Source organism: Myotis myotis, unplaced genomic scaffold (genome assembly GCF_014108235.1).
Source record: "Myotis myotis isolate mMyoMyo1 unplaced genomic scaffold, mMyoMyo1.p scaffold_m19_p_1, whole genome shotgun sequence".
NCBI classification, from domain to species: Eukaryota; Metazoa; Chordata; class Mammalia; order Chiroptera; family Vespertilionidae; genus Myotis; species Myotis myotis.
In genome coordinates, this window is record NW_023416313.1 from 50,555,108 (window position 1) to 50,579,531 (window position 24,424).

General features: G+C 38.0%; 1 protein-coding gene and 1 long non-coding RNA gene across 2 annotated transcripts in view; one reads left to right on the forward strand and one right to left on the reverse strand.

The window, feature by feature from the left end:
* The window catches only part of CNOT6L (CCR4-NOT transcription complex subunit 6 like), a 117,540-nt gene extending 116,954 nt beyond the window's left edge, over positions 1 to 586 (reverse strand). The window contains exon 1 of the mRNA XM_036337327.1: positions 45 to 586. The gene's annotated coding sequence lies outside the window, so the exon portion shown is untranslated. The remainder of the gene's footprint in view (positions 1 to 44) is intronic.
* Positions 587 to 788: 202 nt separating this feature from the next.
* Positions 789 to 23,096, forward strand: LOC118670264. The gene is made up of 3 exons (XR_004972269.1): positions 789 to 1,764; positions 5,449 to 5,564; positions 22,656 to 23,096. It is a non-coding gene; the product is annotated as an uncharacterized LOC118670264 (long non-coding RNA).
* Positions 23,097 to 24,424: the final 1,328 nt, after the last annotated feature.

Genomic DNA, 24,424 nt, shown 5'->3' on the forward strand with positions numbered 1-24,424 from the left:
GCGCGGGGCCTGGGCGTCCCGGGGTCCCGGCGCCCCCTCCTCACCTGCATTCAGCGCGCCGGGGTCCGGGCGGCGGCGACGGCGGCGGCGGCGGGGCGACTGGTGCTGGTGCTGCGGCGGCGGGGGAGGCGGTGGCGGCGGTGGCGGCGGGGCTGAGGGCAGCAAAGACATGCAGGCAGCCCGCCGGGGGGGAGAGGCACCGGCCGGAGGGGACGCGGGGCGGGCGGGCCGGGCCGGGCCGCCGGAGGAACGGCAGAGGCGGCGGGGAGGAGGAGGGCGGCTGAAGGAAGCGAGGAGACGGGCCGGGGCGGGGAAGGAAGGGGACGAGGGCCGCGCTGCCCGGCCTCGGGGACGGTGACCCTGGACCGCCGGGGAGGTCCCGCGGCCGCCGCCGAGAAGGCCCCCGCCGGAGGACTCTGCGCCCCGCAGCCCCCGGAGCCGCGGCTACTGCTGCGAGAGCCGCGCGAAGCCTGGCCTTGGCCTTGGCCTCCTGGCGCCGGGGCTGCCGCCGCTGCGGAGGTGGCTGTTGCGCTCGCTGCTGCCGGGGCCGAGGCTGCCACTCAGAAACGCCAGCTTTCGGTGCCTTCGCTCTCGCTCACACACGTTCACACCCCCGGGGCCGGGGGAGAGGCGTCCGCGCGATATCGGGATTGAGATTAATAACAAGGTGCAGAGAGTGCGAGAAGAAGGGTTGATTGACGTGGAGGGGCTGGCGGGAGTCCGTCACTCCCCGGAGCCGTGGAGTGGGGTGGGGTGAGGGGAGGAGGCGGGGCTCCCCGAGTCCCGGCCTGGGCCCCGCCTCCCGAGGCCGGTGCGCGTGCGCGCGCGCGCGCGCGCGTCGCGGCCGGGGGACTCGCTTGTTTTCTCCTTTACTCTTTGCTGTTTTTTTCTTATTCTCTTTTTTGGGGGCTTGAGTGTCGAGCGGAGCTGGAAAGGCTGGCAGGGTATCAAAAACCCACATCCACAAATGCATGGTGGGGGGAGAGAGAGAGAGGCTGGAGAACCGCCTCCCCCCGTGTTCACGCGTGGACTCGGCGCTGTTTACTGCTTGCTCGCTCGCCAGAGGCTGACAGCAGAGCTGAGCGCGGGTCTGTGTGGCTGAGATGCCAGGTGCGGGGAAGTGACCGAAGGAGATGTTTCCTGACATCGTTGTGGGTGTTTTTTGTTTTTGTTTTTTTGACGTGTAATATCTATAGGTGGCACAGCGAAATGTAAATAAAAGAACCTGTGACTGCGCTAATCCCGTCCTATATGTATTCTAATTCTCCCTTCTCGCGATAGAATCACGTTTCTTTGGCTGCAGAATGAAGACATCAAAATGTAAAATAGAAATATTAATGTTTACTTGATGAATATGACCTTGACATTTTAGTTCCCGGGGTTTGATTTTGTTTTTGTGGGTCAGCTCCATTCAGCTGTTACCACCAGCAGTCCAAAACCAAATCATACCAGCTCTAGAGGCAGAAAGAATACTGCTGTTGCAATTTTGCAATCTCTTTCTCAATGCATGCTCCAGGTCACGGGTATATTAGCAGTGTTCAGTGTTGTTTTTCCTACAGGGCTGTTGTTTAGCACACTAAGCACGTTGTGTAGGGTTGCAATTAATCTTAGACCCTATTATAGGTTGCCGAACGTTTTCACCTCCTGGGGAAAATGGTGCGTTAAAAATGCAAATCATCATTTATACAGAACGGATCATCTATTAAAAGAGTTCACCATTGCAGAAGAACAGTTGCACCACTTTCATCTTTGTTACCAGGAAGTGTGAGTGAATGAGTGAAGAAGCCCCTTAAGGGCATAGAAGACCTCAGGCTGTTTTGTTTTCCACCTGTGTTGTTTCCATTTCTCTCCCTAGCAACACCATCCCCATACTGTGTAATAGGCGTCAAAATGGCTTTAATCTTGGAAGAAGTCCCCACTTGTTCCTCCCCAACTATTTTAAGTCTGGACTGACATATAATGAATAATTATCTTTTGCTTTGTAAGCAACAAAGCCAAACAAGTCACTTCAGGAACCCAGAGTAGTAAACCTGTCTCAATGGCATCTTGCCACAGCATTTCTCCTTGGCACACAAACACTCTTTCCCAAGGAGAAATACTACCAGATGTTGAAGAAAAGAGGGAAATAAACCTGGAAAATATGAATCAGATGATGGGTTAGTCTCACAGATTTAAGCTTCTTTGAATACCTATAACTAGAGATTCGTAGCTGTTCATTCATATACAATAAACAAATACCTGTGGAGGGTGTATTATGCTCCAGACATGCATTGTATTTAACATCAGAGATACAAAGATAAGGATATGTAGTCTCTATTCTTAAGGAGCTCACAGTCATAGGGGAAGCAGACACATAAACAGGAAATTCTCACAGGACAAACCCGAGATGAAAGTATGAGAAGTAACACAAAATTAATAGTTACAACAATGCCCAGGAAGATAAGGCTGGCATTTCCACTTGAACCATATGATATCTGCCACTTTTACAGCAGTGGTGACTGTGAGAGGGGGGGAGCTTTTGTGGATGTTAAGTACTAATAAATGGTAAGGCTTACTGGTCCAGAAGCTTAGGTTTCTAGAAGGGATGGTCATTGTTGACCTTTAGTTTTTAAATACTAAATGAATCACAATCCATTGAATAATTATAATTGTGACATTCAGAGTTAAGAATAGAAGGTTTTTATTATAAAAAGGTCAATTGAATGTAGATTAAATTTAAATAATCTCTACCCTCAAGGATGTTCTCTATGCAATACATGGCAAATGAGTTAACTCACTAAAAACAAAAGGAAAGCAATACTTTTACATATAAATATATCACATTTGCAATGAGACTGAGATTAGAGAAATAATAATTTTCAAATAGTTTTTGGCACTGTGCAAATGCTGAGGAATTAAATCTCCACCGATATAAAAACAAAAGCTCTCTCCTAAGACTCAATTCAAAAGACATTCCAACAAAAGAGTTAACACTTAAACTATTTTTTATAAAAGCAGCTTTCTAGAAGATCAACATTTGCTTTTCATATTTCATAGGAATTTTTTATGTTTGTCAGACATTGAAATTTTTAAGATTAAAAATAAGAAACTATCTCCTTAAAGAAATGATTTATCCAAGTGAAAACTTCTGGCTTAAGTAAGACCTTTTTGACCAAATTGGTTTAATAGCCCTGCTGTGTAGGTACAATTTGTTCTGAAACAACGCTTATATTTGTTTGTATTATTACAGAACTGGTTGATTCCTTCTGAATTAAAAAAAAAAAAAGTACTTCATGTTCTATCAACCTGTGCATTTTCCAAATTTGCACTTAATATTTCATCTGAGTAAATCTGATCTCTCCATGTTTTTTCTGTTGGTAGCACAGGTAGCTGGATCTATAAGATTGCTTAAAATTATGTTCCTTTGTCTGTTTTCTGAAATTCCTTTGAAAAACTTGCTCAAAAAGCAAAGATTTAAAAAACTTTTAGGAACATTACAATTTGATAATCAAATTTTATTTTATTGCTTTCAATATATACTTTTATATTAATAGCTACATAGCTTTTCAAGAAAAGTGTCACATTTAAATCAGTAACGTATAATTAGTAAAATAATTAAATATAATTTACATGATATTCACTAGTACAACTTTTAAACAAGTATTAATCAAAATGATCTTGAATTTTTACATCCCAAATTTCCTGACAAGGCTTCCAAACTATATTCTACCTTTTACTGAACTAAACTCCTCTCTAACTTCTCATCTTTTGCTCATATTATTCCTCTTCCTCTCCCTCCCTATATCCCCATTACTTTATTTCTAATATTTTTTGAGGTACCATTTACCATAGGTATATTTATCCAAGAAAGGTGGCTTCACTCATCACCTCTGTTCCTTTCCAGGTCCATAAACTCTCTTTCCGTAAACTTCCCTGTTGTTCCTTTCCCTAGAATGACTAAGAGTGACATCAAGGGCCATCTTACTATCATAGCCAAATATGAACATTTTTCCAACATTATTAATATTGTGCCATATGATATGTTAGTCCTAGATAAAATGGCTCTAAGTAGGCCAACTTCATCTTGGTGCCCTCCAGCCTACTCTTTCTGCACTGTCTCAAGTCTCTTGATCCCTGAATATTCAGAATCTCCACCCCAACTCCATCAGCATCAGTACCATTCTTTCTAGTACTTCCCTTATTCCAGAATTTTTCTTCTGGGTTAACACACCACTACCATGAATAAATATCTGGTGCTTCAATTTGTCAAGGGCTTGCAGGTATCTGGCATACTATCCATTCAATAAAATCAATTATTTTAATGCTATAACCCAAGGGTCCTTATGGTGACTTTAAAGGTATGCTTCAGAAGCCATCTATTTTACACAGAGGGGACCATATAGGTGGAAAAGCCTCTGTTTTATGTTGTAGATATTGACCATCTTTGTCTGCCTGGTAATTTTCATTTTTCTGTGAACAATGCTCCTTTTCTTTGGGGAAACTATTTCTGCCTAACTTATAAACATGTGATTCTAGTGCCCAATACAGCTCAAGAGAGTCCCCCAACTTCTTGGCTGCAGCATGGGCAATATGCCTCAAGCCATAGCAAGAAAAGTTCTTCTCCAGAGTGTTTTCTCCAGGGAAGAAAGGGGAAAAGTGGTAGTCTGAGACAAGGAGGAAGGAAAAAGGAAGTGCTGAGAGTGGCCAGTGGCCACATACTGCCTTGTATAGAATGAAGCCATCACACACAAGTGAGAAGTGTAGAGAGCAAGTCCTGGTAGTGCACCAGTCTCATGTTCCAGAAATCATGGGGTCTAGCTGCACCTTTTCACATAGCATAAATTAACTAGTAAATTCTCTTCAACATCTAATCAGACTTGAGTCAGACCCGAGCAACCAAAACAGCCTGATACATTGTGTTTCTGCATGAAAGTTCTTTCAAAGAAGGCTAACTGCTGCTAAATAAATTTGAAAATCACTGAACTAAACTCCAGAAGGACATAATATCACAGACTACCAAATATGGAAAGGTCGCCTGGTCTTACTTCCTTATTTTCCACATGAGGAACCCAAGACAAAGTGACTTGCTGAACATTATCCAGGCAGTCGATGGCTAAGTCAGTGTTAGAAATTGATCTCTGGATACCTAGCTCAGTTGTTCTCTTCATTAAACTACCCTGTTGTCTATTTAATTTCTCCCCAAAGTATTCTTAAGAGGCAATTACTTAGAGATACAACCTTAACCTAAAGGAATAAATCACAACAATGGCAATTTCAGACACTGACTGCTTAGTGGGGAGATATTTGGCGACATGGAGGCCATAATAGACCCCTTTGCCTTTTTGAGCCTCTCATGTGTTTTTCATATTGGTCCCAAACACAATCTTTGAGTCTTAGATGGTCAGATATACACATTTTAACTGTAGGCATACCTCATTTGACTGTGCTCTGCTCTTTTGCACTTCACAGATGTTGTATTTTTTACAAATTGAAGGAAAGATCCTCCATCAGCAAGAAGATTGCAACTTGCTTTATTGCGATACTTTATTGAAGTGGTCTGGAACTGAATTCACAGTATCTCCAAGGTATGCTTGCTTATATCTCCCAAATCTACACCTTCAATTCAGAGTTCTTGCCACACATTCAGATCTATATTGTCAATTTTCTCCTGGGTATCTCCACCCAGTCTGCACCTATTTCAAGGAAAGTGAGCTGATTGTCTTTCCTTCCCAATCTATCCCTGACCTGGTGTGACCCTCTCTCATTAAAAATTGTACCTACGTGCTAATGGTCATGCAATCATATGAATGATCACCCAATGTAGAATCCTAGGAATCATCCTTAACTTTTCTGTACCATCCCCACCATAATCTACCTATTTGACCTACTAAATATTTTCATTAATTGATTCTCTCCATTTCAATGTACCTCTGTCTTAAGTCAGCCTGTCACCTCTTGCCTGAGTTCTTGCAATTTTTAATTAACGTTTCCCTACAAAGTATAATCCTAACATCTTCCTAAAACATGCTCTACTCGTATTATAATGCTCTTTAAAATCTTTCAATGACTTCCAATAATTTAAAAACTAAAACCTAATTTAATAAGCATGAATGTCTCTTAATAATTTGCCTTTCTTACCACCACCACTTGCAGCCAGTTAACCATCAGCCTTTCTCTCTACTTCCCATTTCTGGAACAGAACATGCTCTCTTAGATATCTTTGCACACGCTCTTTCCTCAGCATGGTATGCTGTTTCCTATTCCGTCCTCCTCTTGAAATCATTCTTCAAGATTTAGCTCAAGTATCACTTTCTTTATGAAGCCTTCCCTAAAAGCCCTACTGTGTATTTCCTTAGCACACCGTGCCCACATCTATTACAATAAGTAAATTAACTAGTAAATTCTCTTCTACAGCTAAATTAATTTGAGTTAGATCACTAAAACCAAAACATCTGGATTAATGTATTGTGTTTCCAGATGAGAGTTCTTTCTTCTTTTAAAATATATTTTTGTTGATTTCAGAGAGGAAGGGAGAGGGAGAGAGAGAAACATAAATGAGGAGAGAATCATTGATCGGCTGCCTCCTGCTGCCTCCTGCATGGCCCCCTACTGGGGATGGTGCCCACAACCCAGCCATGTGCCCTTGACCAGAATCAAACCCAGGACCCTTCAGTCTGCAGGCCGGCACTTTATCCACTAAGCCAAACCAGCTAGGGCAGATGAGGGTTCTTTCAAAGAAAGCTAACTGCTGCTAAAATAAGTTTGGAAACGACTAAACAAAAATAAGGCATTATTATTGGTTGAATCTTAGTCTTTAAAATGGGGCATCCCCTTTATGGAGATGAACTAGAAAAGTTCCCCCCTCTAGGTAAATGCAGTCTGTCAAAGCACAACCCCCACTCAGCTGTTGGCCACAGGTCTTCGTGCAATATGCAAACTGAACCACCATATCACAGTACACTATAATTATCTATGTAAGCACACATCTATCTTTCACATCCTAGATTGTAAGCTCTGTCTTTATCCCTGGCATATATAGATTATCTGATACATAATGCTCAAGGAATATTTGTTCAATAAGTACTTCATAGTAGCACGTCTCAAAACATGCTGTGTTCTTAATTTACTAGCAATTAGCTGCTAGTAAAAGAAATCAGAAGGAACTGTGACAAACAATATTTTTTCTCTCTCTCGCACAAAAGAAGTGTGGAAGTCGTCCATTTAGAGCCGATATGGCACATTCATGGTGAGCAGGGAACCATCTCCTTTTCTCTTTAGTTTTGCTATCTTTAGAACATGGCTTTCTTTCCTGCCTCATAGTCCAAGGTGGCTGTCAGGGCCACCTCATATAGTTTTGCAGTTTCTTTACTGCAAAGGCACCAGGTCAAGAAGTGAGTGGGGTTTGTATAGTGTGATGTATTGCATCTACCGAGAGGAGGAACTTTTTCTGATCTATCTGCAAGGATGAGTGCTCTTTCTATTCTGTTCAAACGCACCAAAGAGGTTAACAGACATATTTTGGCCATTGGATTCCAGTTATCACATCCATTTTCCTGGCAGGAGAAAAATTACTACTACCACTAAGCACTTTCCTGGAAGGCCCACGTAAAAGATATTTGCTTTTAGATTTCATTGGCCAATACTTAATGACAGGACACAAACAATTGAAAGGGAAACTGAAAATAGTGTTTTAGTTAAACATACTGCCACCATATACTAGTGGGCAGCCTCCGTGTAGGTGCAGCCTGGATGCAATCCAGCACTTCATCAGATGGCTGGTGAGTCTAAAGCAGCGGTTCTCAACCTGTGGGTTGCGACCCCTTTGGGGTCTAACGACCCTTTCACAGGGGTCGCCGAAGACCATCGGAAAAAACATATATGATTACATATTGTTTTTGTGATTAATCACTGTGCTTTAATTATGTTCAATTTTTAACAATGAAATTGGGGGTCATCACAACATGAGGAACTGTATTAAAGGGTCGCGGCAATAGGAAGGTTGAGAACCACTGGTCTAAAGAAATTGAGTTAAGCCATTGGGTTGAGTTTCATAACTAAAAGTTTTACCCTAGCAAAGCAAACTTATAATTATGTTTATCTAAATTAAAGCAAGACATTTTCAATAAAACTTTCATGGTTATCTATCTATCTATCTATCTATCTATCTATCTATCTATCTATCGTTCTATCTTAATGAAAGGTCAGAAGAGTTTGTTTTTGATATCCCAAACACCATCTACATTTAAATTCTGAGTTGTTGAGTGGAAGGGTTCCCTTACTCTTTATAAATTAAAGGATGGGGGGGGGGGGGGCTCCTCTTAAGCAGAGAGTTATTCTCCTAACCCAGATACCATTGAAATTTTAGGAGTGTGTCTGTTTTATTCATACCTCTTCTAGGCCAATGGTAGTTAGTAAAGGCTCTCACTGCCTTTTGTTCAAGGATCTTCATAACCTCAAACACCTTGCTAAACTTAGCACATTTCTTTTTCATTCATCCTAGGTTCCATCCTAACTTGTTCCCTTCATGTACTGACTTTCCCTTTCTGGACCTTTGTTCACGTTGTTTTTGGTTTCTACTTCTCAACCTGCCATTCCCACATGATCAAAACAAGCACATTCAAGCACTAGCTGCGATGCTCCTTCTTTCATGAACGCTTACAGTCATCCCCTCCTCATCAGATATATCCTCCTCCCCATCTGAGTACCCACAGCACTTTGAGAGAAGGGACTCTGGTGTGGTAGAAATCCTATGCTTTGGGAGAAAGATAGATCTCGATACAAAGTCTGGCTCTGCCACTTACTACCCACTTACTATGTGACCCCAGGCAAATTGTTTCACTTCATCTGAAACATAAGTATAATACGTACTTGGAGAGTTGTCATGAAAACAAATTAAATACTAAATGTTAAGTCTGATAGTGGTAAACAATGTTTCTTGTCTAAATTAATATAGTATACAGGTTTGTGCTGATTTATATTAATATTATAAATGTTTCAAAGCTACCTTAAAAGAGAAGCTACTGTGCTTTCTTCTGTAAGATTTTATCAGAAGTGAAAAATCATAAAAACAAAATTCAATGACATGAGGAAATTACATTGCCACAAGTAGAAAATACTCAAAGCATGTATTTATTTCAGGTAATCTCTTTACAAAAATCTCCAGGTAACCATAGCCTAAAAAATTGTATAAATACACAGATGTGTTCATACCAGATGGGGAGGCAGAAATGATGTTTTCAACAACCAATTATATCATTAAATAGTTTTGCTACCATTGGCGATTTGCCAGGATTTTCTTTTCTCAGCTTCCTGATCTATCAAACACAGAGGGGGTGGGGGGGGCAGGATATTACATACCCTAAACAACCTGAAGATGAACATAAGCAAGTGTAAACATTATGAGAAATAAGAAGTAACAAAAAATGTTATATATTACTCTAGGTCAGTGGTTCTCAACCTTCTGGCCCTTTAAATACAGTTCCTCATGTTGTGACCCAACCATAAAATTATTTTTGTTGCTATTTCATAACTGTAATGTTGCTACTATTATCAATCATAATGTAAATATCTGATATGCAGGGTTGTCTTAGGCGACCCCTGTGAAAGGGTCGTTCGACCGCCAAAGGGGTCGCGACCCACAGGTTGAGAACCGCTGCTCTAGGTTTTGTAATTAGGTTACAGTATTACAATAAGACAAATAAATGGTCAAAAGAAGTGTATCCCCTTTGGCTCTCTTCCTCTAATGAATTTCTTCTTTATCAGCTACAATGCCTTGTTTTCTGATGGCACAACCTTATCAGCTCCCCAGAACGAACCTAACTACCTACCTTACTTTTTTCTTCCTTCCTTTATAGTGCAGGATTTATAATTGTCTGATCAATTAAATTAATATTTTTACCTGACCAATCCTTTTGTTGGATAGAAGAAGATTATATGTTAATACATAGGTTGGCATACATAACTACTTTACCAAAAATACCAAATGTCACCGTGTTATGCTAAAAGCATTAACAAATGATATGCTTTTGTTGTGCTGGTTCTTGTTTTTCATAGTTACCTGCAATTCTGTGTAGCAAGGATGAGCTGGAGAATGAAATCATAGAAAGATTATATGACATTATCTTAGGCCTGACATTGATATGTGAATCTGATAGTAGAGTTATAGTTAGTTGCTATGGGGATGACTTTTCAGATAAGAAATTTCCATGAAACTCCATGGAAATATTTTTATTGCATTTATTTTTATTATATGCTTTTAAATTAAAATATTAGAACATTCAATAGAGAAGTAGGAGTGCCTAAAGAAGCAAAGAGGTGGGAAGACACAGTACATTTAATCAAGATTTCACTACCTGGTATGTTATTTTGAAGGCATGATTTTCATAAAGTATTGTAAGAAATTATTATTTTATCTGCTCTAAATTTTCTATTTGAAGCATTTGCTTCTTTCAGAAACCAAGTATATATTTATGGGGCTTTCCACAACAAAGGACATTTAGTATATAGGCTCTAAAATAAGTCCTATACGGAACTGAAGAGACTATTGAACTAGCTACACTATTGGGCTGAGGCCAAAGTGAGGGATTCTTTCTCACAGAAATGAAGATGGCTGTTGGCTGACTTACCCTGTCGCATGTGAGGAGCTTGAACAGCAGGAGAGAGAATGGTGGACAGGCAGCTTCAGGTGAAACAAAGAGAGGATGGTAGGCCATGTCCTCATGGCGGGAAGCATTAAGAAGGTTCTGCTAACATATTGCATATCCAGCTAACATATTGGAGCTAGACTCACAGTCTACTCCATCTGGTGTGGGGAAAAATGTGCATGCAGAATTGTACTTGAGACCCAGCAACCTACCCATCAGTAAACTGTGCTCTAGTAAATGTCAAGCTCTAGCCCATCTAGTTGGCCACTCCTCCTTCCTGAGGCCCAAGAGAGAAAGAGTTAAAATAGAAAGAAGCTGAAGTCTTTTTCTTTGTCTTTAGGAGACAAGGAGAAGAGTTTACTCTTAACTTGTGGAAGATCCCAGAATACGTAACTGATGGGGGAATGGGGGGATAGGAGTGGCATTGGGTGGAAGCATTTTGCAGGAGACTGGAAGTTCAGCATTTACTCCTAGAATCAAGACCTTGCAAAATTTGAGTTTTGTCATATACCCTTGCTAATACTTATACAGCCTGGTAAGTCACAGGGAAACTGTCATTGCCTTGAAGGCCATATGTTTTGTTCTTAATAGCCCTTTATTTATGAATTCACACTGTAAAAACTACAGGCAAGCAAAAATAAAAACATTATGCATCCACTATATTTAACGCCTAGTGGTGTAATCTTTCTGGTTCTCTATTTTTTTTTTTTTTTAAAGAAAATTAACTCATACCATATATGCTGTTTTGTAACTTGCTTTTATCAGTTGATGAGGTCCACCTATGTTAGTAAATGTTTGCTTTACCTAATGCAGAATATAGTTTTAAAAATTCCTTAATGACACAAAAATGTCCTTTAAGACTGGTTTATCTGAGCCAGTCTCTAGCCAGGACCACACATTGCATGCAGTTAATATGGCTAAGTGTCTCTTCATCTAGCACTATACTTTTTTAAAAAATATGTTTTTATTGATTTCTAGAGAGAGGAAGGGAGACAGAAACATAGGTGAGAAAGAAACATCATCCATTGGCTGCCTCCTGCACACTCCCTACTGGGGATCGAGCCTGCAACCCAGGAATGTGTCCTGACCAAAAATCAAATCAGCGACCTCTTGATTCATGGGTTGATGTTCAACCTCTGAGCCATACCAGCCAGGCTAGCACTGTACTTTTTAATGACCATGACTTGCTAAAGAAACTAGAACAATTGTTCTAGAGAATGTCACACTTTCCGGTTTATTTAATTGTTTCCTTGTGCTATCATTTGGTTTGTTCTATGATCCCTGGATGTTATATCCAAAGATTTGTTGGATTCAAATTAAACATTTTTTACTAGAATACATCGTAGGTACATTCTACATGAAATGTTATCTACCATCAGAAGGCACATAATATTGCGTTGACTCACAATAAATGATACTGAATTTGGACCTGGATTAGAATGATAACAGTTTTTGCAACAGAAATTTAGCTCAATGACTTGCACATGTAAAAACTTAATAACTGTTTGGTAAAATATAGACTTCAGTATTGTTTATGCCCTTAAGAGCTTTATATGTTAAGCCTTAACTTTGTTTTAGAGCACAGTATTTGACTGTTTAGTTTAGTTTTTATTTTGATGATGGATTAAGTTTTATTTGTTATGTTATTAAAATTAGTTTTCATAAACCATCTTATGTAGGAAACTGGCCCAGAAATATACTGTATGGCAGGGCAAATAAACTAGGTGTTAAAAATTTTCAACAGATAATTCTACTTATTAAATAATTTACTTTTTGAAATGTGAGACTTATATAGTCTAAAATAACTCTTTAAATGTCAAACATTCAGGGTTTTTGGTGTGTTTTTTTTTTTAACTAATACCATCTGCTGATACACCCACACAAAAAATTTGGTGAACTTCTACCAGCTGATCTTTAATCATTAGTTAAAGATAGTATGCTCTTTTCTACAACAGGAATAATGTTATTTGTGTTCTTTCTAGAATTATACTCCACTTTTTAAAAATTTAGCACATCTATACTGGTGATGTAATCCCCCCAAATAATCAAGAAAACACAATCTGTCTAATATTTTAAATCATCTAATTTCCTACTTATTTTCCATATGTAATATTACGCTCCTTCTGTATCTATACTGATGTTTTTCTAGGGAAATAGGAGTGGTGTGTGGTGGGAGCATTTTGCAGGACACTGGAGGTTCAAAATTCACTCGTAGAATTCAGACCTGGCAAAACTTGGCTTTTGTCATAAACCCTGTAAATCACAGGGTAACTGTCATTTCCTTGAAGGTCATATAGTTTGTTGTTGTTGTTCTGAACAGCCCTTTATTAATGAATTTGCATTGTAAAAAATACAGGCAAGCAAAAATAAAAATACCTTTCAGATTTAACTATTTTAATTGACTAGACCAACCAAACATAGTCTTTCTGTACAGAATTTTTAAAATGGAGCAATCTGTTGATGTGAAGAGAATCTCTCTTTCACTTTTTAGTTCTAAAATGACTCATGCTCATTACACATTTTAATTTGTGTTCTTTTATTAACCTTTTCAGTTCCTTCTTTCTGTCAACCTGAACTTACAGGTTAGGATTGCACCATATGATGTGACTTAAGGGAATGACTACACAGAACTATTGCTTGTTATAATGCCTGAAAATTAACCATGGGGATTGAGTTCTTTGGAAATAAATGTCTTCTAAAACATTATCTTCAATGTACATCATCTTAAATTAGTGTGTCCCAACACCTGCTATTGGGTATGCAGAAAGCTACTTTTGAGATTTTCAGGTGTAAGGAGAGGGGAGATTCTGTGGCCCAATGTATACAGGAATTGCTACCCACTGTACTTCTCTTGAAAACTCACAGTACTCAAGCTTACCAAGGAAATTGAAATGTCTTACCTAAAGAAACATGTTTAACTTCACTTACCCCAGTTTTTTTCTCAGATATATTAGCCAGAGAACCCTATTTTCTTAATACCCATAAATGACCTATCGCATCAGTGCTCTGTGAAGCATACTTGGGGAAGCATGACCTGAGCAGTCTTTAAAATCATAGAACCAGAAAGCTGTAAGTCTTTTGTTAATGATAATATATCTTAAACCTCAGGTTTTTCAGATAAAGTAGACCATTAAAAATAAAATGACTTTTCTAAATAATAAAGCCAAGATTAGAATCTGTATTTCATTTCTCATCTGATTTCTGGGCACTCAAATAATACATTTTATAATTCTCCAACGGAAATAAAACACAAATTTTTTAAACATATTCTATTAATTTTTGACAGAGAGGAAGAGAGAGGGATAGAATCAAAAACATCGATGAGAGAGAAACATCGATCAGCTGCCTCCTGCACACCTCCCACTGGGAATGTGCCCACAACCAAGGTACATGCCCTTGACCGGAATCGAACCTGGGACCCCTCAGTCCCAAGGCTGACGCTCTATCCACTGAGCCAAACCCATCAGGGCAAAACACAAATTTTTTAATTAAAAAGCTGTAGAACTATACAACACCTCAGAGGAGGCCTCTTCAGTTGAGTTATTATGATCCCATAAGATAGGAAGTGGGGGGGGAGATCCTGAGGTTTTTGCTTGTTTATTTAAAAAAATGAGATCAATAGCTAATGCTTGAAATTTATTTTTTCCACTGGACCTTATATTGTTAATATATTTTCATGACATGAAACATAATTCTAGTGCATGGTTCTCAACGCCATCAGATCCAACACTCCCCTTTATAGCAAATATTTTGTAATTGTTTCTTTACCATCCTGACGTGAAATTTATAGATAATATTATATGTATATAAACAATTTATTAAAAAGCAATGTAATGCCTTAGCTATAGTATACAGGACCATTAAAAGCAAAACAATTTATAATGAAATAACATATGAAATGCTCAGGCATGACTTTATCGGAGGACAAAGTGGCTTTAATGGAAATACCAGGTCTACAAAAGCAGACTGATTTACAGATGTGTTGATCTGTCATAGAAGTGACATTATCATGAGTCAATGACTTTCCCAAAATGGTGAAGTACTTTAAGTAAAAATTGAAGCAAAACCAAATTCTTTTCTCCATTTATATAATAGCTGTATTCCTAGAAGATTCATATTAAAACCATGAAAAAATTATGTTTTAAGTAAAATGGAGTTGAGGTCTAGGTTCAGATCATTTTACACAGGTTTTTCTAGACATTCATGTAGGTAAAACCACATGAATTCTAGAGGGACATTTAAAAATCATGTAGGAAGCATGGGCATGCATTCTTCTATGTGCAGGACTTACCTGAGAATTCTAGAATATCGAGCATCCCTAACTTCTGTGTACTAATCCCAGAGAGTGCACTTCCCACTCTTTGCATTACTATGATGTCCAAAAACCTTCCCTACAAACTCTCAAAATGCACCCCCATTAATGAACCACGGTTGTAAAATATATTTTAAAGATTGTTTGCATTTCATCAAATTAATATGGCACTAGTGGGTTACCAACTATTCATTAAATTCAAGGAGACAGTCTCCTTAAATCACTTAATAATCATAATAGCAACCACTTACTAAGACAGTGGTTCTCAACCTTGGCTGCACATTAGAATCACCTGGGAATCTTTTTAAAAATCCTGATTTCTGGGCCTCATCCTCCAGAAATTCTGTTTCTTTGTTACTAATGTTGTGGCCCCACCCCATAACAAAGAAACAGAAGTTCCAGAGGATGAGACCCAGTAAACAGGATTTTAAAAAGATTCCCAGTGATTCTAATGTGCAGCCAAAGTTGAGAACCACTGTACTAAGACTCTCAATGTCCCAATGACATTTTATTTGTATTATCTTATTTAACCTTTACAATCACCATACAAAGGTAAGTAGTAGTATTATTTTTCCTCATTTTACAGATGAGAAACCTGAGGCTCAAAGATGTAAAACAGCTTTCTTCAAGGGAATCAGAATCCAAATCCAGATCTTATTAATGTTCAAGTCCATGTGTTTAGGCAGAACAATATATTGACAAATGACGTTTTTATTACTTCTTAGAGCAGTCATTCTCTTTCTGTTCAATTCTTTTCCTACCTTCTGATGCAGCTCCCTTTCATAATTGCCTTTTCTTTTTGATCTTTCTGAAATAATTATTTTCTGGAAACAGGAGGCCGTTCCCCACCCCCTCTTCCCCCTGCCTTTTAAAGTGGAGATCTGTGCTAGATTTGGATCTGCTGCAAATGGTTCTAATTAACGTCCCAGGCCTCGGGCTGTCTCTGAATGAATAACTCAATATAACTGAGCAAATTCAATTTTTAAAGGAGCTTGAGAATTTTTAACCTGAACCAACATGTTCAGGGAGTATACTATTACATGTTTATTACCTCTGTTTCCTCACAGACATTCACGTTTTAAATCACTGGATGGTTGCCTTCACCTCTACTATAGTCATCTGAAAATATTATTTCAGTGGATACGAATGACCTCCTCATTAGTGGAGTGTTTTTTTTCTCCATTACTAGAGTGGAAGTAATTTGTTCCCTCTATGATATATTGTAATGCTTGTACATAGTAAATTCACAGTAAATACCTATTAACTACTTTAAGCTGAGTTCAATCTAATTCAGCCCAATAATTATAAGCTAAACACGAGCAGACTTCCTCACTTAGATCCTTCGTGTTGTTTCCACATCTATTAAATAAGCTGAATTCATAGGGTTGTTGTGAAGACCCAATGAGATATTTGTGTGTTGCTAGAACTATACTAGCACATAGGAGAGATTTGAAAAGAGTAGCTTCTCTTCCTCCTCTGTCTTTTCCGCACAACCTCCTTTCCATCAGAGTGCTTTGAGCCAAAGTGTTGAAGATTCAAATTTTGAACTTGTGTACATAAAGAGTTTCTTCCCTCTATGACATGTATAGGGAATGTGGTAGGATAGCTGGGCACAATAAACAAACTTTATTTTATCTTGTTCTGATCATTGTAATAGATACAGAACCCATTTCCCTAATTAGGAATAAAAGAAGAAACTAGGGAGCATAGTAGCCTCATGGTATAAACGAGCTTTCTCACCTATTCTGTTCTGTTACTGTATGTGTATATGTATTCAGAGAGTTCATCTTAAGCCGTCTAAAGGACTAGGTCTTTCTTGTTGATAATTGTCAAGGAAAGAGGCTAGTCCTCACACAGGAAAGTTTTACTGAGTGGGTGGGCCCAAAATAGATATAAAATGAGATTTGATCTCGAAAGGTCAGAATGTTTGAAAATGTACTCTTGAATAATGACTATTAAAGATGTCTAGATGACCCATGATCCACCATATGGTAGCAAATGGGGAGCCAAGAAGGAAAGACATAAATAAGATCTCCTTGGTTTTTAATTTTTTGTTCCCCTCCAGCACATGAGCTTTGGAGACAAGCTATAACTTCAACCCATATTATCCAAAGGCTTGCTATTATTTAGGTTTATTTACCTTTTGTTATCCCCAATCTTAAATAAACTATTTTGGCTGTATTCCAGGAAGCAGGGGCAGTGCCAAAAGGAGGATCTGCACCTCCCACCAGCCACCCCCCACCCCCACCCCGGTGTGGTTGTCTCAATGTCAGTTTAAAGGTAAGGATCCCAACAGCTAGGGAAAGCCAAGGGAAAAGGCAGTGCCCTGTGATCCAACTATCTCCTGATTATCAAGAAATTTTTCTAATGCCAAACTTGGAAGATCTGGGTTATATTTTTGTAAAGAAAAAGAGGATCCTAACACATATGATTCATTGCTGTCTCCTCAGAGCCTTCCCAGCACATGGTGCTCACTAAGAATTTGTAGAATGAATAAATAAGCCAGTACATATGCACTTAATTGAGATTTGTCTGGTTTTGTTTCTGTCATTGTGTTTCATAGCCTGGTGGTTTAGTGCAGGTAACTTTTATTGAAGTTCAACTCAATACCCATTGAGTACCTTCTGTGAACAAGGAACTTAGCTAGTTGCTCTGGGAGACCCAAGTATGAGTAAGATATGGCATCTTGCTTTAAAGAGCTAAAAGTCTGGTAGCAGGGATAGACACCGACATAAATATCTCTTTCTTTAACATGTAACCTCAGGGATGTCTGAAGTTCCCTAGCTCATTACCTTTCTCTTTTTTTGTAAGAATTTTCAATTTCTCTCTCCCTTAAGAACGCTTTATCTTCCTTGCCTGATTTACTTCCTTGACACCATTTTTATAATCTTTCACATCAATAATTCTTACTGTTTTAATAGCTCTTCCTTTTCTTTTAAGCAAGTTCTGAGTATATCCTTCTTGACTGAATGGAGAAAAGACTTTGCTGGAGCCTGGAAACGTTTCTTTGATTATCTTACAAGTTTCATTTCTTTTCATTTATTTTAAAAAAAATTTCTCTTCAAGATGGTCATCCTAAATTTTGGTAGAATAGCCTTCTCTATATTTTACCCAAAAGGTATTTAGTAAATGTTTTATTAGTAAAGTGACAACTCTGTGCCTACTGTTTTCTCCTCCCTCCCTGCCCCTCCCTTAACACATATTACAGAAGCTGGTTAAAATTCTTAATGGAGTGAACATATGCATGCTATCCTATAAACAATATTGCCTTCTTAGAACCAGACGAGACAATGAAAATAGTTATCTGAAATCTGAGTTGTGTAGCCAAGTTTCAATAAAATAAATTAAAATAAATATATATATTAAACCTCTAGTTTGGGTGAAAGAAAGAAAATAAAATATTACTTTGCATTTTTTACAAATATTTTATTGCTTCTTTCTTTCTTTTTATTGATTTTGAAGAGGAAAGAAGAGGGAGAAAGAAACATCAATGATGAGGGAGAATCATTGATTGGCTGCCTTCTTCACGCCCCCTACAGGAATTGAGCCTGCAATGTGGACATGTGCCCTGATTGGATAACTGTGACTCCTGGTTCATAGGTCGACAGTCAACCACTGAACAACACTGGCCAGGCTTATTACTGTATTTCTGATTTTGAATAGCACTTTGTGAAACTTTTTGATGTTTAACCAGCTCATTTATCTTTACAACAATATCATTTTGAAGAAATCAGAGTTATAATTATCATTTTTAGCAGGTAAAAAACTCAAAGATGCCAAAAGACATCTCCAAATTCACAAGATCTGCTTATGTGTGCCAAATAGAGGATTCCAATTCAGGCATTCTTACCTTTAGTACATAATCCTTCTGTCTCTTCATAATATACAATACTAGAGGCCCAATGCATGAAATTTGTGCAAGGGGCTCAGCCCTCGCAGCTCCAGCTGCCTCGGCCAGCCCTCTCAGCACCTTGCAGCCTTGGCTGATTCTTGCAGCCCCGGCTTCATCTGGAAGGTCATCCAAATGGTTGTCTGGAAGGATGTCTGGGTGGTTGTTTGACTGTTCGGTCTAATTAGCATATTAGCTCTTTATATAGGATTTCATCAGGCTATTTATATTTACAGTTAAATATGGTTTTAATTATCTTGAAATTTCTAAAACCACAACCTTTATTGTAGAAATATTATCCACTAAACCCTCAAGGAGAAAATTAGTATAGATCAGGGGTCCTCAAACTACGGCCTGTGGGCCACATGCAAATACAAATATTGTATTTGTTCCCTTTTTGTTTTTTACTTCAAAATAAGATATGTGCAGTGTGCATAGGAATTTGTTCATAGTTTTTTTTTTAAACTATAGTCCGGCCCTCTACGGTCTGAGGGACAGTGAACTGGCCCCCTGTTTAAAGAGTTTGAGGACCCCTGGTATAGATTATTTATGTGGCTATCTAGTAGGACTAAAGTTATTGCCATATAGACTTAGTAAAATCTAATGCAGATGGTCCTGCTTAAAGGAGCTGGAAAAACCCAGGAGATAGATTATGTAGATACAAATAACTTCACTGAATCCAAAGACAGCTTTCTAATTCAAAGACGGCATCAGAGTGAGAACACTTACCCAATTGTCTATGTCAACCAATTAACATCAGTTAGCAAAATATTGGAGATTTAAGAGGCTACTATATTTTAAATAAATGTACCAATGATTTCTTTATTTTAATGAAATTCTGTTATATTTATTTCATTAAACAACATGGGCAGCTACACTTTCTTGAAGTCAAGGTAAACAAATAGAAATCATCAGAGGTTTTTATTATGATACTAGAGGCCTGGCGCACAAAATTCGTGCGCGGGTATGATCCCTAGGCCTGACCTGCGATCAGGGCCATCTTCCCTGGCTGCCAGAAGCCGGCCCTGCCCCCCGCCGCCACCCACCCCTGTTGCCATCAAGCAATAGGAGCCTGCTGGACGGGGGGAAGAACCAAGAGGTGGTCAGTACACCTCATAGTGACTGGTCGAGAGGTCATTCTGGTTGTTCTGCCATTAGGGTCAATTTGCATATTACCCTTTTATTATATAAGAGAATTTACATATAGCATTATAGTAGTTTTGTTTTAGGTGTACAACATAATGATTCACTATATTTATATTTGGGAGATGATAACTACAATAAGTCTAGTTAACATCCATTACTTTACATAGTTACAATTTTAATTTTTCTTATGGTGATAACATAATATTTATTCTCCTAGCAACTTTTAATTATATGATACAATGTTATTAACTATAGTCAATACACTGTATATTACATTCCCAGGACTTATTTATTTTATAACTGGAAGTTTATACAGTTAACCACCTTCACCCATTTGGCTCTCCCCAGGCCCCTACTGCTGACAACCACCAATCTGTTATCTGTATCTATGATCTTGTTTTTTTTGTGTGTGTGTGTGTTTTAAATTAGATTCCACATATAAGTGAGAGCATATGGTATTTGTCTTTCTCTGTCTGACTTATTTCACTTAGTATAATACCTTCAAGGTCCATCCATGTTGTTACAAATGGTAAGATTTCCTTCTTTTTTATGGCTGAGTAATATTTCATTATATATTTACCACCATTTCTTTACCCATTTATTCATTGATGGACACATAGGTTGTTACCATATCTTAGAAATTATAAATAGTGCTGCAACAACATGAGTGTGCAGATATCTTTTCAAGCTAGTGTGTCATTTCCTATGGATAAATACCCAGAAGTGGGATTGCTGGATCATGCGGTAGTTTTATTTTTAATGTTTTGAGGAACCTCCATATTGTTTCCCCTAGTGGCTGCACCAATTTACATTTCCACCAACAGTGGAAATGTTGGTGGAAATAAATATATATACCAATATATATTTTCTCCACATCCTCACCAACACTTGTTATTTCTCATCTTTTTGATAATTACCATTCTAACAGATATTCAGTTTGCATTTCCATGATGAGTTGTGATGTTGAGCCCCTTTTTGTGTACCTGTTGACAATCTGTTATGTTTTCTTTGGAAAAAAAAGTTTATTTGGATCCTATGCCCAATTTTAAATCAAATTGTTGGTTTTTTCTTTTGAATTGTATGAGTTCTTTATATACTTTGGATACTGATTTCTTATCAGACAGTGTTTGCTAATAGAAGGATTAGATGGAAATGATAAACTAAAATTGAAAAAAAATTAAAGACTTTCTAATGTATTTCCTCCAAAAGTGTTCACTAGTGTTACATATGTACAAGTCATATAAGAGTAAGTCTCAGCCTAGCTGGTTTGGCTCAGTGGATAGGGTGTCTGAAGTCTTGGGTTCAATTCTGATCAAGGGCATGCATTAGGTTGCAGGCTCGATCCCCACGTGTAGGAGGCAACCAATTGATGTGATCAAAGTTTCTCTCTCTTGGTCTCATCTCCTCCCTTCTACTCTCTCTAAAAACCAATGGAAAAATATACTTGGGTGAGGATTAACAACAACAAAAAAGATTAAGTCTCATAAATCTCATAAGTGCCTACGTCTCATAAGCCTGCTGTACTGAAAGGCAAACTAAAAATTAAAAAAAAAATTTAAAAACTCTTTCCTATGCCTTTCACATAAGACCAGACTCCAACTAACAAAAAAAGAAATTCTTTCCAAAAGTTTATTTTTAAAATAGTTGTCTGTCTATTTTTATATCCTGGGTATTTGTGAATTGAATATTTGTTAACTCAGGGAGTATGACAATGTCAAAATCAGGTAAGAAAATTCAGTAAGGTCATTTAAGATGTGAATTAAAATCTCCATTAGCTCTTATTCTATGATATTTTTATCCCAAAGATTATGCATTTGCATACTAAGATGTGCCATAAAGAGAGCATTAGAATAGAAATATGTCAGCATAATTTAATCCTTTATATAAGTGAGAAGAGAGCCTGATCCAAGACGCTAAATGCAGCAGGCCATTCATGTCCTCCTAGAATTTTGCATTGGGTTTTGTCCTGTCTCTTGGAAAGTCTTTAGATCTAAAACATGATCAGTTTACATGGGCTTATAAGAGACTCAAAAAGGAGACTAGATTTTTAATCCTGCCTTTTGTGTTTTTTGTATGTTGCTCTATTTTTCTTCTCTCAGTAGTAATTTCTCATAAGTCATAAAGGATTGTTAAGTACCTAATCATGCTACATTTTTTATATTTATCTTAAAATGTTGTCTTTTTTTCAAATGGTCTATTTTCTTGGGGAGCTTACATCTCCTAGAAGCTCCCTTCCATGTTGTAGTCCCTTAATCTGGATACAGACCCAGGTCCTGAGTTAACTCTTCTTAACCAGTCAACTGTGTAATTTTGAAAAAACCTTCACTTCTTGAACCTCAATTTTCTTATCTATGAAATGAGAATTTTGGCCTTGATGTCCTCTCAGGGTATTCCTTTCTAAATGTTCATTGACATAAAGTAGGTTTTCAAAAATACTCATTGAAGGAATAAGTATTAGCCTATTTTTTTTACATGCATGTTTGGTCAGAGTTGCCATGGTCTCTTAGACATCAATAGAATGAGAGGACCAGCTGGGAAATGGGGTATGTTGAAGGCCTCCCTGATGGTAATACCCAACATGGGGTGTCATGAAGTTCTAGGATGTGCTAAAGCCTTGTGAAGAGTAATGACCAAATTTTGATAATGTGATTGTTTCAGAGTTTTCAACTCTCACTTTTATCAACAGGACTTGGAAGGGGTTGACTAGATATGTTCTCTGTATCTGGCTACTCTTATACTGCTGTGTCAAAGAAGCACAACAGACCACTGATAACAAGAGAGGAATGCAATCCTGCACTGTTGGCAATCTTTGGGTAACTAAAGATTCTCCTGGCTATCATCACTCAAAGAAGAGGTTTGACAGTCAAATTTCCCAATACTTTAGAAATATCTATTTTTTTCACCTGTTATAATTTATTGCATAGAAAAAAATCTGGATGAATAAACATGTTAATAGTGTGCATACTCCATATTCATTCTCCAAAGGAATGAGATCACTGGAGAGAGAGTTCCATTTTAACTTTACACTCTTTGCAGTGTGTCCTCGCTGGTTGGGCTCAGTGGTTAGGGCTGAGGGGTTTCGGGTTCAATTCATGTCAAGGTCACGTACCTCGATTGCAGGTCCTGGGAGCGGGGGTGTGAGGGAGGCAACCAATTGATGTGTCCTTCTTACATCAATGTTTCTCTCTCTCAGTCTCTACCCATCCCTCCCACTCTCTCTAAAAGTCAATAAAAAATATCCTCAGGTCAGGATTAACAACAACAACAAAACCCCACAAACTTTAATGTATTATATTAATAGTCCAAAACTGAAAATAGGCTTGTTATTAAGACATTTCAGTAAATGGGTGTGACTCTCAGGTTAAAATAAACTACTCACTACTTTCTAAAGTAAATTTTACCAATATGGTTTATAATTATGGGCATTTGGCAGAAAAATTAATTTCATTCACTTCTTTCCCTTCACCAGCATTTCATTATTTTATTGTATCCAGAGCAGTATGTCTAATTTTTCAAGGGATAGACTATATTCTTGACACATAGTAGGTCATTATTAAATGTTTGCTCGATGAATACATTAAATAAACCTTAGTCCTATTCTATTTTGAAATCAGAATAATTTTAAAAATAGGATAACAGTTTGGGCTCTGAAACAGTTTTTCTTTTCTTTTTTTCATAGTAACCTAAAAGATTTTACAATATCTCTAAAAGTTTATTTTGAATTCCCTAGTTATTTTCAGGGAATAGTTTAGATAATAAAAAAATCTGATTTAAAAAGTATATGTATTTCAAGATTTAAAAGAATTACTAAGTAAAGCATTTTATGTTTTTCATATTATTCATTTTATGTTATTCATTCATATTATTTAGTTAGCTTTTCCTTACAACTACTGTGGTGTCCCCTTTGAGTTCAAAGGGAGTGATTAAATGAATGAATGGACGTATAAATAAATTCTTTGCTTAAGATCCCAAAGGCAAGGAATGGCAAAGACAGGTTAGTGTTCATTGACCCTGTCACCCCAAACTACTGCTTGGTCCCCTGAGCCCTGTTGTCTCCCCAGAACAAAGAGGCTCTGCAATGCTTTTTTTCTGTGGCAGTAAATAAGTGGGTCATTTGTTATAGTAAATGCTTGACAGGAAATCATGCAAGACTAAGTCAGATAAGAAATGTCTGCTTGCTTCAGGTTCAGTTTAGCATCTTGGTTTATAACCAATCTATAGTAAACATTATGATTATCATTAACAAGACTTTGCAGTCTTTAAATATGCAAACTCACACTTCTTGTCCAGTGCCAAAAGATAATTTCCCTTTGTTATATGCCTGGGAAAAGGGGGCGGGGAGAGAGGGAGGGAGGGGAAAGATTTTCAGTGTTTTACTTCTTTTGATAGAAGAAAGCTTCTTTTGTAACTCAATTGGAATCAGTGGTTGGTTAGTTAATCATATAAAATAATAAC